We start from the raw sequence: 10892 nt of genomic DNA, 5'->3' as shown, positions 1-10892 counted from the left end.
TAGAGCTGGACTAGCAGTCTGAATTCCTTGTGTGGTTTTTCTTTTTAATTCAGACAAGGATGGTCAGATTTCATTTAGTAATTTTGTTTTATTTTTTGTCATTTCAGTGGTGGTAGGGAGTGTTCATTCTAGGTCAACATTTTTCAAATTTTATATTTTTAAGTTAGGCACCTAAAAGCCAAGTTTAGGCACTGCAAAATAAGGCCTAATTCTCATTAGTACCTAGTGTCTGCAGGTCCCATGGAAATCAAACGAATACAGCTTTCCATACTTCAGCATGCTTTTGTTATGATTAAACAGACACTCGTAAAACTCAGACAAACTGGAATCAAGTTTCACATGAAACTGAATTGACATTTTTTCTTAATAGGATCCTTGTAATTAGTGATTACCAGATGCATTTAAAATGTGTGAAATGCCTGCAGGAATGGGAGTTAAGAGGGGGAAGGGATGCCAAACACCTCAGTTCTTCTCCTGGCAACCTTTCATTTTAAATTTTGGCTCTGCACATAGATGAAGCAGCATGGTTTCTATAAAATGTTCAGCTGTGGTTTCACATTAAGTTGATGTTACCAATAAAGAGAGTGACTTGTAACTGAAAACTTATTTGCTTATAAATAGCAGGTTTCGCTCTTGATGACTCCCCGCTTTATTTCAGTGGTCATGTTGCTGTTCCTACGATAGGTGTTATGAAACCTGCCAGTTTTCTAATTCCAGCAACTATCATAATGCTATTGGCTGTCATTTTGATCTAAAGAGAAGAATAAGGCTTTTGGGTTCCTTTTCTGATGAACTAGAGATGTCCCACATAGGCTGAAGAAACATAACCAGGGCTGTTACCAGCCTGCAGCACAGGAGCAGAATGACTCTTCTGGATGAGGCGGCGTTGGCTCACTGTTTGTACCATCTGTTCTCCCACTTGTGCTGGAGAGGTGGTGGTACCTCATAAAATTAAAAAAGCTTCCTTTCTTCCCTGCTTGGAGTTTCCATCCAAAAGGGAATATCTAAATGTGGACTGCTTACTCTTACCCTGATGTGTGTCCTTTCCTCTGGGAGGGGTGCTTTTTTTTCTTCTCTCCTTTCTCTTTGGAAATGCAGTGCTGGACAGTAGCTGGCCCTGACCAGAAGGAAGCCTGTTAGGAGCTTGTAGAGTTCTTGAACAACGCACTCGTGCACAATAACTCACATGTGGCTCCTTTTCTTTTCTCTCCGAGTGATCTAGATCACTTATTACTCAAATTCTCTTAAATTTGGAGTAGTTTTGCTGGATGCTTCCATGAAGCATATGAATTTTCTAGTCAATGTGAGGGCATGCTTGAACTCTAGAGTATTTAAGATAGTTGATTCTTTTAGGATTAATAATAACAGCCCTTTTTGCAAGGAACATTGTTCCTGTGACTGCTGACAGCTTTGCTCCTTGCCACCGCAGCCAGAGACTGTTATTGCTCCTACCCTTGCAAAACTGTCCCTGACAGAGTGGTGGACTTAAGAGGGGATGATGCTGGGAAGGAAGAAGTAGATTCCTGGCTTGCTTGTCAGCCATTTGTGGTATATGAAGAGGAAAACAGGAAAACGTGCAGAAATGTCATGCAGGCAAGACATGGTTATGTTTTCTCATTGCAATTGTGTACTTAAATTTTTCTTCCTAGATTGTTAATCTTCTTATTTCCCCTTAAAATATGCTTTTTTCCCTCCCTGTTTCTAATAGATTCACTGTGAGCAGCTCGAAAGGAAGAATAAAGGTGCAGAGGATCGTCTAGAATTGTGCTCCCATCAGTGTGTTGAGATGGAAAGGTATTAACTACCTTAATTTTACGTGGAGAAACTTCTTGGTTTTTTATTTTTTAAAAAGTAATTTATGTTACATTATTGGAAATATATAGTTGAGTCTTTCCTGCATATGTCAATCAATTTATCTTCCAGACGCCAAGTTAATAGTTTTTTGTTCTGCTTTAATCTGTCCTGTGGAGATCTGTATTGGTTCTGGTTAAATAAGTGAAACGTGGAAATTTTCTGTACTGAGAAAAGCAAAATCATAGAGAATAGCGTAGGTTGGAAGGGACCTCTGGAGGTCATCTGGACCGACCTCCTGCTCAAAGCAGGACTAGTTAGGTCAGGTTCCTCAGGGCCTGTCTAGATGAGTTTCAGTCATCTCCAGGTATGGAGATTTCACAACCTTTTTGGGCACCTGCTTCTTCACGAACTAATGTTACTTCTACTGATAATGGCAGTAAAAGAGGTTGTACTGTAGGATACAGAGATAAAGAGGTCATGTTAGGGCTACAGCCTCTGATGAGGCTGTGATGATGGCAACGCCTTTCTAAGACTGTCAGTGAGTAATAAGGAGCCTTAAGAAAATTAACAGTGCTGAGTACTTCAGTGAATACTGCTGTATTCAGCAAGATAACCTCTGGCCAAAAAAAAAAAAAATTTTCGAGGTAGCTGAGAATGATTAAAAGGTAGCTTTAAAAAGTATTAAGTATAGTGTGTGGATTTGACAGAGAGAAAAAGAAAAACTGTTTTAAGGTAACTGTAGATTTTTTTAGGGAAGCTAAGAAATAATACCCTACCCTCCCCTCTTCCTGTAAGAAGCATTTTTTCCCAGGTTAGTTTATTGTGAAATAATTGGATTTGGAATCCCTTGTGGACTGGGATTTCCCATTTATTCAAGACATTGTGAGCTGCTGCCGGTGTAGTTTGACTCCAGCCTGTCTGTGTGAAGGGAGGAAGGCACCAGGTTCCTGTCTGGTGATGGCATCTCTGGTGAAACCGTATGCCAGTCGCTGGCAGTTCAAGCCCTGGACCTGTGATGCAGACAGCCGTGCAGTGAGCTTCCTCTGCCTTTCAGCTTGGCTGTCTAACAGCTACCACAGGCAAGAAGTTGGCTTGACTCAGCAGAGCTGGTTGTCCTCTGTCAGCTACTGTATGTTAAATTTCCTGGCTGCATTTCCAAATGGTGTTCATCTGTTTATTCTGCTTGCGCTGTTAGCAGATCACTGAAAATATCTCAGGTCTGTGTGGGAGATGCTGACCCAAATGAATCATGGACTTGTTTTCCCCCAAGAGTGCAGCCCAGCTGTGAGCCCAGGTCAGTAATACGTTGGTGGTGTATCCACATCCTGGCCAAGGCTGAACTAGGAGGCAAAATGGGCTGTTCATAGGTCATGTTCTGTTTGTAGTGATGCCTGATCCGGCAAAAGAAAGAATAGTGGTGTAAAGTACCAGTTAAAAATGTCAACCATGTAATTGCATCAGAATCATAGTTTTCCACAGAAATGAGTATGTGTAAGATTTGAATAGACTCATGGTGCTCAAGCTGTATCTGTGGAGTGAGCAGCTGGTCAAGCTGTATCTGTGGGACAAGTAGCCAGTCCAGAAAGGGCTGTGGGAGGGGGACTATTTCAAAAAGGCGCCTACTTGAGGCTAAGAGGGTGTCCCAAAGGGGGTGCAAGCTTTTCTAGCTATTGGTCTTCACAGAAAAAGAGCAAGCACTTGAAAACATCTAGATTTGTCTCCCTTCTTGTTTTTTAACTCTTCGTTTTCAGTTCTTTCAACACGTTCCTGCCATCTCCCACCAGCTTTCTGCACATGTGCATTTCAGTGGGGGAATTCATCTACTCAGAAAGCACACGCTACTTGGTGGCTCTGCTCGGCCAAGCTTTCCATTTGATTGATTTCCATGGCAAAACTTCAATTCCCTTTCCACTAGTGATCCACACGCAGCTATGCAAGTCCTGGCTGATGAGTCTGGGTGACAGTGCTCCATTTACTGCTTCTCCAGAGAGAGTCAGCTGTAACTCGCTCATGGCTCATTTAAAGCCCGAGAAAGTTGGTGAAAATAATTTAATTGGCTTTCCTGAAGCTTGAACTCAGCCCAAATGCTGTCCATCAGGAAGAAATTCAATTATGGTCTTCATAGTATAATTAAGCAGAAGATCCAAGTGAAAGGGGAATAATGTTATTTTCCTGACGTACAGGCTGTATAGGGTACAGAAGTGAGGCGGCAGCATTGAAACCCAGTCCCAAAGGACAGGAACCTCCAGGCATGGAGGGGAGCAGCACCGTGTGATAAGTAACATGCCATTTAATGTGAACCAGCTAGCTGTCGTCTTGCATGTTGCATATTTGTTGAGGGGAATAGTCAACGTCTGGGAGACGCTAAGTGCCTGTGTATCAGTAGCTTTACTTCTCTCTTTACTGAGACGGGACAGATTATAGGTGCACCTTCAAATAATCACTGGGTCCTCTTTTTTTTTTTTTTTGGCTTCTTTTCAGAGAAACCAGATGTGTTTCCATTAAGAACATGTACCTCTTTTGTTGTTGTGATTTGTGTAATTCTTAAAATTAAGCAAAACTATTAAAGAATAATTGTTTCTGTTCACGTTAACAGCACACAGCTTCTCCAGATGTGGCATTTGACAGCCAGACAGCTGCTGGCTATTAAACGTGCCTTAAAAGCTCCATTCCTTTGTCGTAAAGGGAACAGAAGTGTAGGGACGTTTATGGGGTGATAGGCAGATGTTTTGGCTACATCAGATTTGAGCGAAAGTTTAAGTGGTTTCTCTGCTATAGTCACAGTACGTACATGTTTTAACCCCTATCATACACCTTGCCTTATGGGGCTATCTTCTTGGGACTGGAGTGACATTATTTCTAATCTCACAGTTACCTCCCAAGCAACAGTGCCAGCACTTTTTTCACAACATCTGGGACATCTCACTCCAAAGACAATGCAGTTCTGCTAGGTGGGTCTCAGCTGCTGCTGGTGGCTGGCTTTCCAGCTGCGCTTTTGAAATACTGGGTGAATTTTTTCCGGTGAAATTTGAGTTAAAAAATTAAGTTGGAAATAATTTGAAATAGTGTTGCTTTATTATTTTTTTTAACTTTCTTTTTAAGAATATCCTCATAATCGTCAAAGGCAAGTGTTCTTTTTGTGTTTGTACCAGCGCAGTACGCTTTATGCCCAATAAACTGTTTTTTATAGTGGTACATGTGAAGTGGAACGTAGAACCAGTGGAGCTCAATTTCAAGAGATCTGGCTCAAATTCCCAAGCCTAAACTCTGAGCGGAGATCCGCTCGCTGGGTGTTGAGTACTGGAATAGCACCGCTGATCCTTAGGGAGCTGCACCCCATTGTAACTATTCTCTATCAGCTCAGAATCTGCTAAACTTGTGAGAGCTCATGAGGCTGCGAAAATTTTTTTCTGTAACAAAAGTCTTTTTGTTTTCTTGGCAAAATTTTGTTCTTCCCATTGCTTGTTGGACTGGAAATTCTTTGTCATTTAGTCTTAACTGGATAAGATTTTAATATTAAAATCCCAATGTATTTGCATGAAAAACAATCTAAGATTTCTACAAAACTGAATTAAAAGAGAGCAAAAATCCTGTAAAATCATATGGAACATAAAAGAATAGGCTAGTTCTACAGATAACCTGTCATTTTTAAGAATTATATGCCTAACTTTATTCCTATTTTGAGTCTATGTCTAGTACAAGTTAACTTAAATATTCTGTAATCCAGGTCTCGTTCTCTCCCGTATTCTAAAGGCCTTTTTCTGAAATGAAGTGTGTTATCCTAAATAGGGGATATATTAGCTGAAATGGTTTGAAATTTGCCACATTTTTTAATTTATCCCAACCAGTTCATCCTCCATAATTCAAGTGCAGAAATTTCTTTCTTTCCGTGGATCTGCTCCTTAGGCTTAGTCAAGCAAGAATCCTACGTCCCAAATGCCCACCCAAGGGGATGAAGCATGTGTTTAACCCCTAGACTCTGGAATTCATTTCCCGTCAAAATATGACTCCGTGGTGTTGGCGTCTGGCCGTAAATCCTGGCTTAAAACCTTTTTTCACAATTGTTTATGGTGTGTATTTGCGCTTTGACCAATCACAGGAGAATGACCCCAGCACACCAGCCTTGAAATTATTATTTCAAATAGTAATATGCCTTTGGTATTAATATTTTGCAGTAAATGCCTTGGGACGTGTTGTAGGTATGTCCATTGCTGCCACATAACTGCTATTAGTAAGTAATAATGCCTGTTTCCAGTGAAAACCAGGGAGAGACAAGAGCTCACAAATGGTACCAGCTGCAGAGCTGGGACTCTGCATGGGGCTTGTACCTGGCTATTTGATAAACATGTATTTCTTGGCCATCAATCTGTGCTGCTACGAGCCCAAAGCATGTGGCTCATCCAAAGAGCATGGGGCAGGCCATCAGGAGCTGAACTGGTTGCTGCTCCATTATGAAAGCGTGTATTAGCAGGAGTTGTTCTGTCTTCTGCTTCTTCTCCTGACCAGGAAAAGATGGACTGCAAGGAGTGCCCTTGATGCTATTAGAAGCCACTGGTGTCTACATCTCATGCTTCCTTTCTGGTGCCACCATATTCTGGCTTTAGTGATAGTTTTGGGCCAAATATAGGTTTTGCTCTGGCTCCATTAAATGCATACTTTAATAAAATTCCCTGTGCGTGTACAGCCAGTACTTCATTGTCTAACCCTGTGAGGACAGACAGACCAGCATGGTTTATTTAACTGGGTGGCATTGATCTGCGTAGGAATTTCAGTCCCATTCACATACAAAGCATGTCCTGGGCACAATTTTTGTTCTGGCTCCCAGCTGAAAAACTGAGTTGCTGTAAAAAGTATGCAACCATTTATAAATAATTAATTACAAAAAGCCGATAGAGCCTAGAAATTGAAATGGCGCAAAGATGTACCACAGAGCAAAAAGTGAAAAGCATTTTAAAGGCAGCTAGGAGAATATGTGGGAGAAATGAAAATATCTTTAACGTGGTGCACAGTCTCTGGCAGTGAAACCCTGCATGGATATGGCAACTTGCAAACCAAAGAGAACAGACCTAATTTCTTATTCTTGGAGGACATGGCTAGAAGGATATTGGCTACTACTTTTCAGATATGACATGGAAACTGAGTAAGGTTGGGCTCTCTCCTTTTCTTGCAAGCTGCTAAAACTTATGCTGGGAGATGTAATGCAGCTTCCTTCATTGCATCTCTAGGTTCTGCTTCCATGTGAAATATCTTAATTTTCCCAAAAAGGGAAATTTAGCAACTAACTCAAAGTTTACAAAGAGGAGTTAATATTCTAATCTTTTATTGGCTTCTGCATTAGTCACAGCATGCTATGTAAGTAGGATGAGTTGTGTATTTTTTATATCTTCATATACTTTAGGAAGATTTTGCACATAGAAGGGATATACTTTGTCTCATATGACCACATAAAAATGCTTTTAATATTCTCTGATGATTGATTTTACAAAACATAAAAAACTATATCTCCCAAATTTGAATGGATTTCATTTTTCTGATTTTTTTCCTAACAGATTGCCTATTTGCATAATTTATTTATTAAAACACGAAATACCTGATTTTAGCAAATGTTGGCAACAGCGTAGAACAGTAAGTATATTAATGGTGCAGAAACGTACCTGTGAACTTCACAAAAGCAAAAGTAGTTCTGAAAAAATTGCTTTCTGCAGAAGCTAAATGCTGTGTGCCCTCTAGAGCTCACCAGGGGAAGCTCAGGTAATCATCAAGAACTGTCTTGTTCTGGGGTAGCTCCTAATTACCAGTATCTTGAAGACGTATTCAAGCACTCGGATCATTTGTGTGCTCTGAAAGTCCAGCCTGTAAGATGGATCTAGACACCAGATATGATTAACATTTTAGATCGCAATAAATATATCCTTCCAATACCAAAGTGGCTAATATTAAAATACAGATAAACAGAGTAATAGTTTCTGGTCAGAAGACCTTAGTCTAAAAACTGAGGGAAAACCAAATGCACTGAGAAATCCAGTCAATGAAGTGATTTTCTGACTTTTGTGATGATGTCGAGACACATGGGTATAACAGAGCAGCAATCAGTTTGTAGGGATTTGAGTCTTTTGCGGTTCCCTTTCTTTTACCCAGGCACAGCTGGTTCCTGCTCTTGCCCAGGTACTCCTAAGCCCAGAAAGGAGAATGCAGAGAGACAGGGTGGGAGCAGCCAGAGATGAACATCATTTACAGCCACAGCGTCAGACAAACTGTGGGGAGCAGAGCAGAGGAATGGATACTTCCTGGCTGAAAAGAAATATTCAAAGCCAACCCACCATCTTTATGGGGTATTTCCCAGCTTGATTCACGCTCTGATCTCAGGAGGCTGTGGTCACACATCTCCTCTCGCTGTGGCTGAACCAGCAGCAGAGATGAGTGCAGCTTGCCTAAACACTTGCTGCTGCACTCCTGCTAGAGGTTGCTGCCTGTCTTTCACTGTCCTCAGGACTGCACCTAGACATAGCTCCTTTATTTTGAACAGTTGTTTTAGTCTAAGCTGCCTTATTTGACTTAAAAGAGTTTAAGAAACCTTGGCTACTTTGACCAAGCCGGGTAAGTAGGTTGTGCTGGCAGTTGGGGATGGTAATTTGCAGTAGAGAGGTAGTGAAGGTGGAAAGTGGCAGGGGCTGTAGAGGAGTTAAACTCTTTGGCAGGCTTTGCAGCTGCTAGAGCAGGATGTGTGACTGCAACCCTGGGCAATGAGCAAAATACACTTTACCAGAAGCAACTTGTAGGGCCAGAGTTTTTTCTCTCAGCTAAGCTGGTTGCTCTACGGAAGTCACACAGGAGGTGTGTGGAGCGAGGGAAGAGGAGAGTAACTAGCCTACCTTTCGTTGCCTAAGTACAGATAAAAAACTGACATTTTGAAAGCTCAGTCTGAAAATATTGGCCTGTGGTTTTAGCAGCTCTGTCCGAAATCCCTCAATACTGCTCAGTAACGTTTCACCTCACTTTATTTAACCTCTGCCTTCCTTTTGCCACATTTCTAGGAGCTTTAAGGAGGCTGCAGCAATAATTCCTGCCTTACTATGTAAACATAATTTCATTCACTTTTCCTAAAACTGCACCATGAGTGACTGCTTCCGTGCTGTGGCTTTTTGATTCTTCCAAGCACCCTCAAAAGCACCAAGTCCTTTGCACAGCATGTATCCAATTCTGTTAAGCAAAGCAATCTCAGGCTGGGTCAGGCATGGGAGTCCAAATGAGCTGAAGATGCTGTTTTCCAGGGAAGTGCACTTGAGAGAAAAGGGGTGTTGCTACTTATATTGCAAAGTTTGCATTACGTAGCTGATTAAAAATGAAGGCTATAAGCAGAGCGCTTTGTCATGCTGCTGCCTGAGAATTTATTGTCCGGAAACCTTAGCACAGAATTGCTTAAAAAAGAAAAAGTACCACTCGCACTGGTCTATCCAGCATTTTGCAATATTTAGCGACATAGAAAAGGGCTGGATTTCTTTCACAAGGTTTGTTATTTTCCTTCTGTAGTTTTCTTCACGAGCTGCCATGTGGCTAACCCGTGCTGCTGGGGCTCACCTGCCACCCACGCACAGCTGAGGCTTTGAAAACTGCCACGAGCGTTCAGAGCAGCTGCAGCCTGCTGCACCGCTGTAATGTTCATGACAATGTGCATCGAGAAGGTCTTTCTCTTAATCGTCATGGCTTTGAAAGGGAGTCATGGCCAGTTAAAGTGGTCTAACAAAAGACAATACTCTCTTCAGTTGGGTGCTCTGTTTCTTTGAACTTGCACTAGCTGCTATATTGGTTTAAAAACAAACCAAAAAAAAAAAAGCAAAAGGTTAGTACGAAGAAATATTTTTCTGCAGAGAAGAAAAATCACATGATGTGTCCTAGTGCTTCAGGACCTTCCAGCGCTAAAAACCCCTGGTCTTGGTTCCTTGTGTAAAAGTCCTATTTCCCTATGCCGTAGGTCTAGCTCTCGAAACACATCCAAGTATCTTGTTTCTGCTGTGAAACTTTTTTTTCTGGTGCAGGCAGGCTTCATGGCAGCTCTGAAACTGCCATGAAATTCCAGCTTCTCCAACTGCTAGGGGGCAAGGAAAAGAAAAAGCTCTTGAGTTTTACTTGTCCTTATTTGCTGCTGTTGGTATTTTATTGTAGTACCTCCTGCAAATGATTTTGCGTTCATGCTTAATGAAAATACATTTCTGTTATAGTCTCTGTGTTGTAAATATCAAGAATAAAATGAATCATTTTATGCTATCAGCATGAAATTCACCGCACTTTTTTACTCTTATGATTAGGATAGATGGGTTTGTTTATTGAACAATTTTATCAATGGCCCTTCAAGAGTTTCTTCAGAACCTGCAGTGCGATCCCTGTGCATTGCCTGCCTAAACTGCAATAAGTATAACTCATAAACTCAATAAGTATAACTCATAAATTCTTACTGCTTCCAGTTTTTCTGTAGCTCAAATGAAGAATTTAGTATTTTCTGCCTAAATCAAGAAGTAATCTTGCTATAACAGGTTGGTAATACTTTTGAGCCTTGCAGTTTACTTTCTGGTCATGCATTACTTATATTTAGAGTTGGTTTAAGCTGATTAGGAAATGAAGGTCTGAGCTTGAAAAAGACATGACTATTTCTTGAAAACTTGGGTTGGGTCTAGGGCTTTTTGGGGTTTGTTTTCATTATGCCTAGGTCCATTCTCTGAAAGTCACATTCCACCATTATGGTGTATCAGGTGAATCGGCCCTAATTGCTAGTTAGTTCTGTGAATTTGGAGCAAGCTCTTAAGTGCATGCAAGTCCTGTGTGTCCTTAGCAGAGAGACTGAAAGAAAAGAATCTTCCCACCAAACAAATACCACTTTAGTGTTCACAACAGAGCAATTTTTACAAGATACAAACATTTTTAAAAAGAACTTTCAGGGGAAAAAAAAATTTGAAAATGCACGTCAGGTATCTATTATGAAGTGATACAGAAAACAAAATGTGACATCAAAAAGCTTTGTGAACTGAGCACCTAGTTTTGGAGTTCGCAACCAATTTAACAATTTTGATTGCATTTTTGTTAAAGTTGAATATAGAATTTTT

Source organism: Pygoscelis adeliae, unplaced genomic scaffold, assembly GCF_000699105.1.
Source record: "Pygoscelis adeliae isolate BGI_AS28 unplaced genomic scaffold, ASM69910v1 Scaffold31, whole genome shotgun sequence".
Taxonomy (NCBI): Eukaryota; Metazoa; Chordata; class Aves; order Sphenisciformes; family Spheniscidae; genus Pygoscelis; species Pygoscelis adeliae.
The sequence above is the reverse complement of the archived record's forward strand: the minus strand, read 5'-3'. Positions refer to the sequence as shown.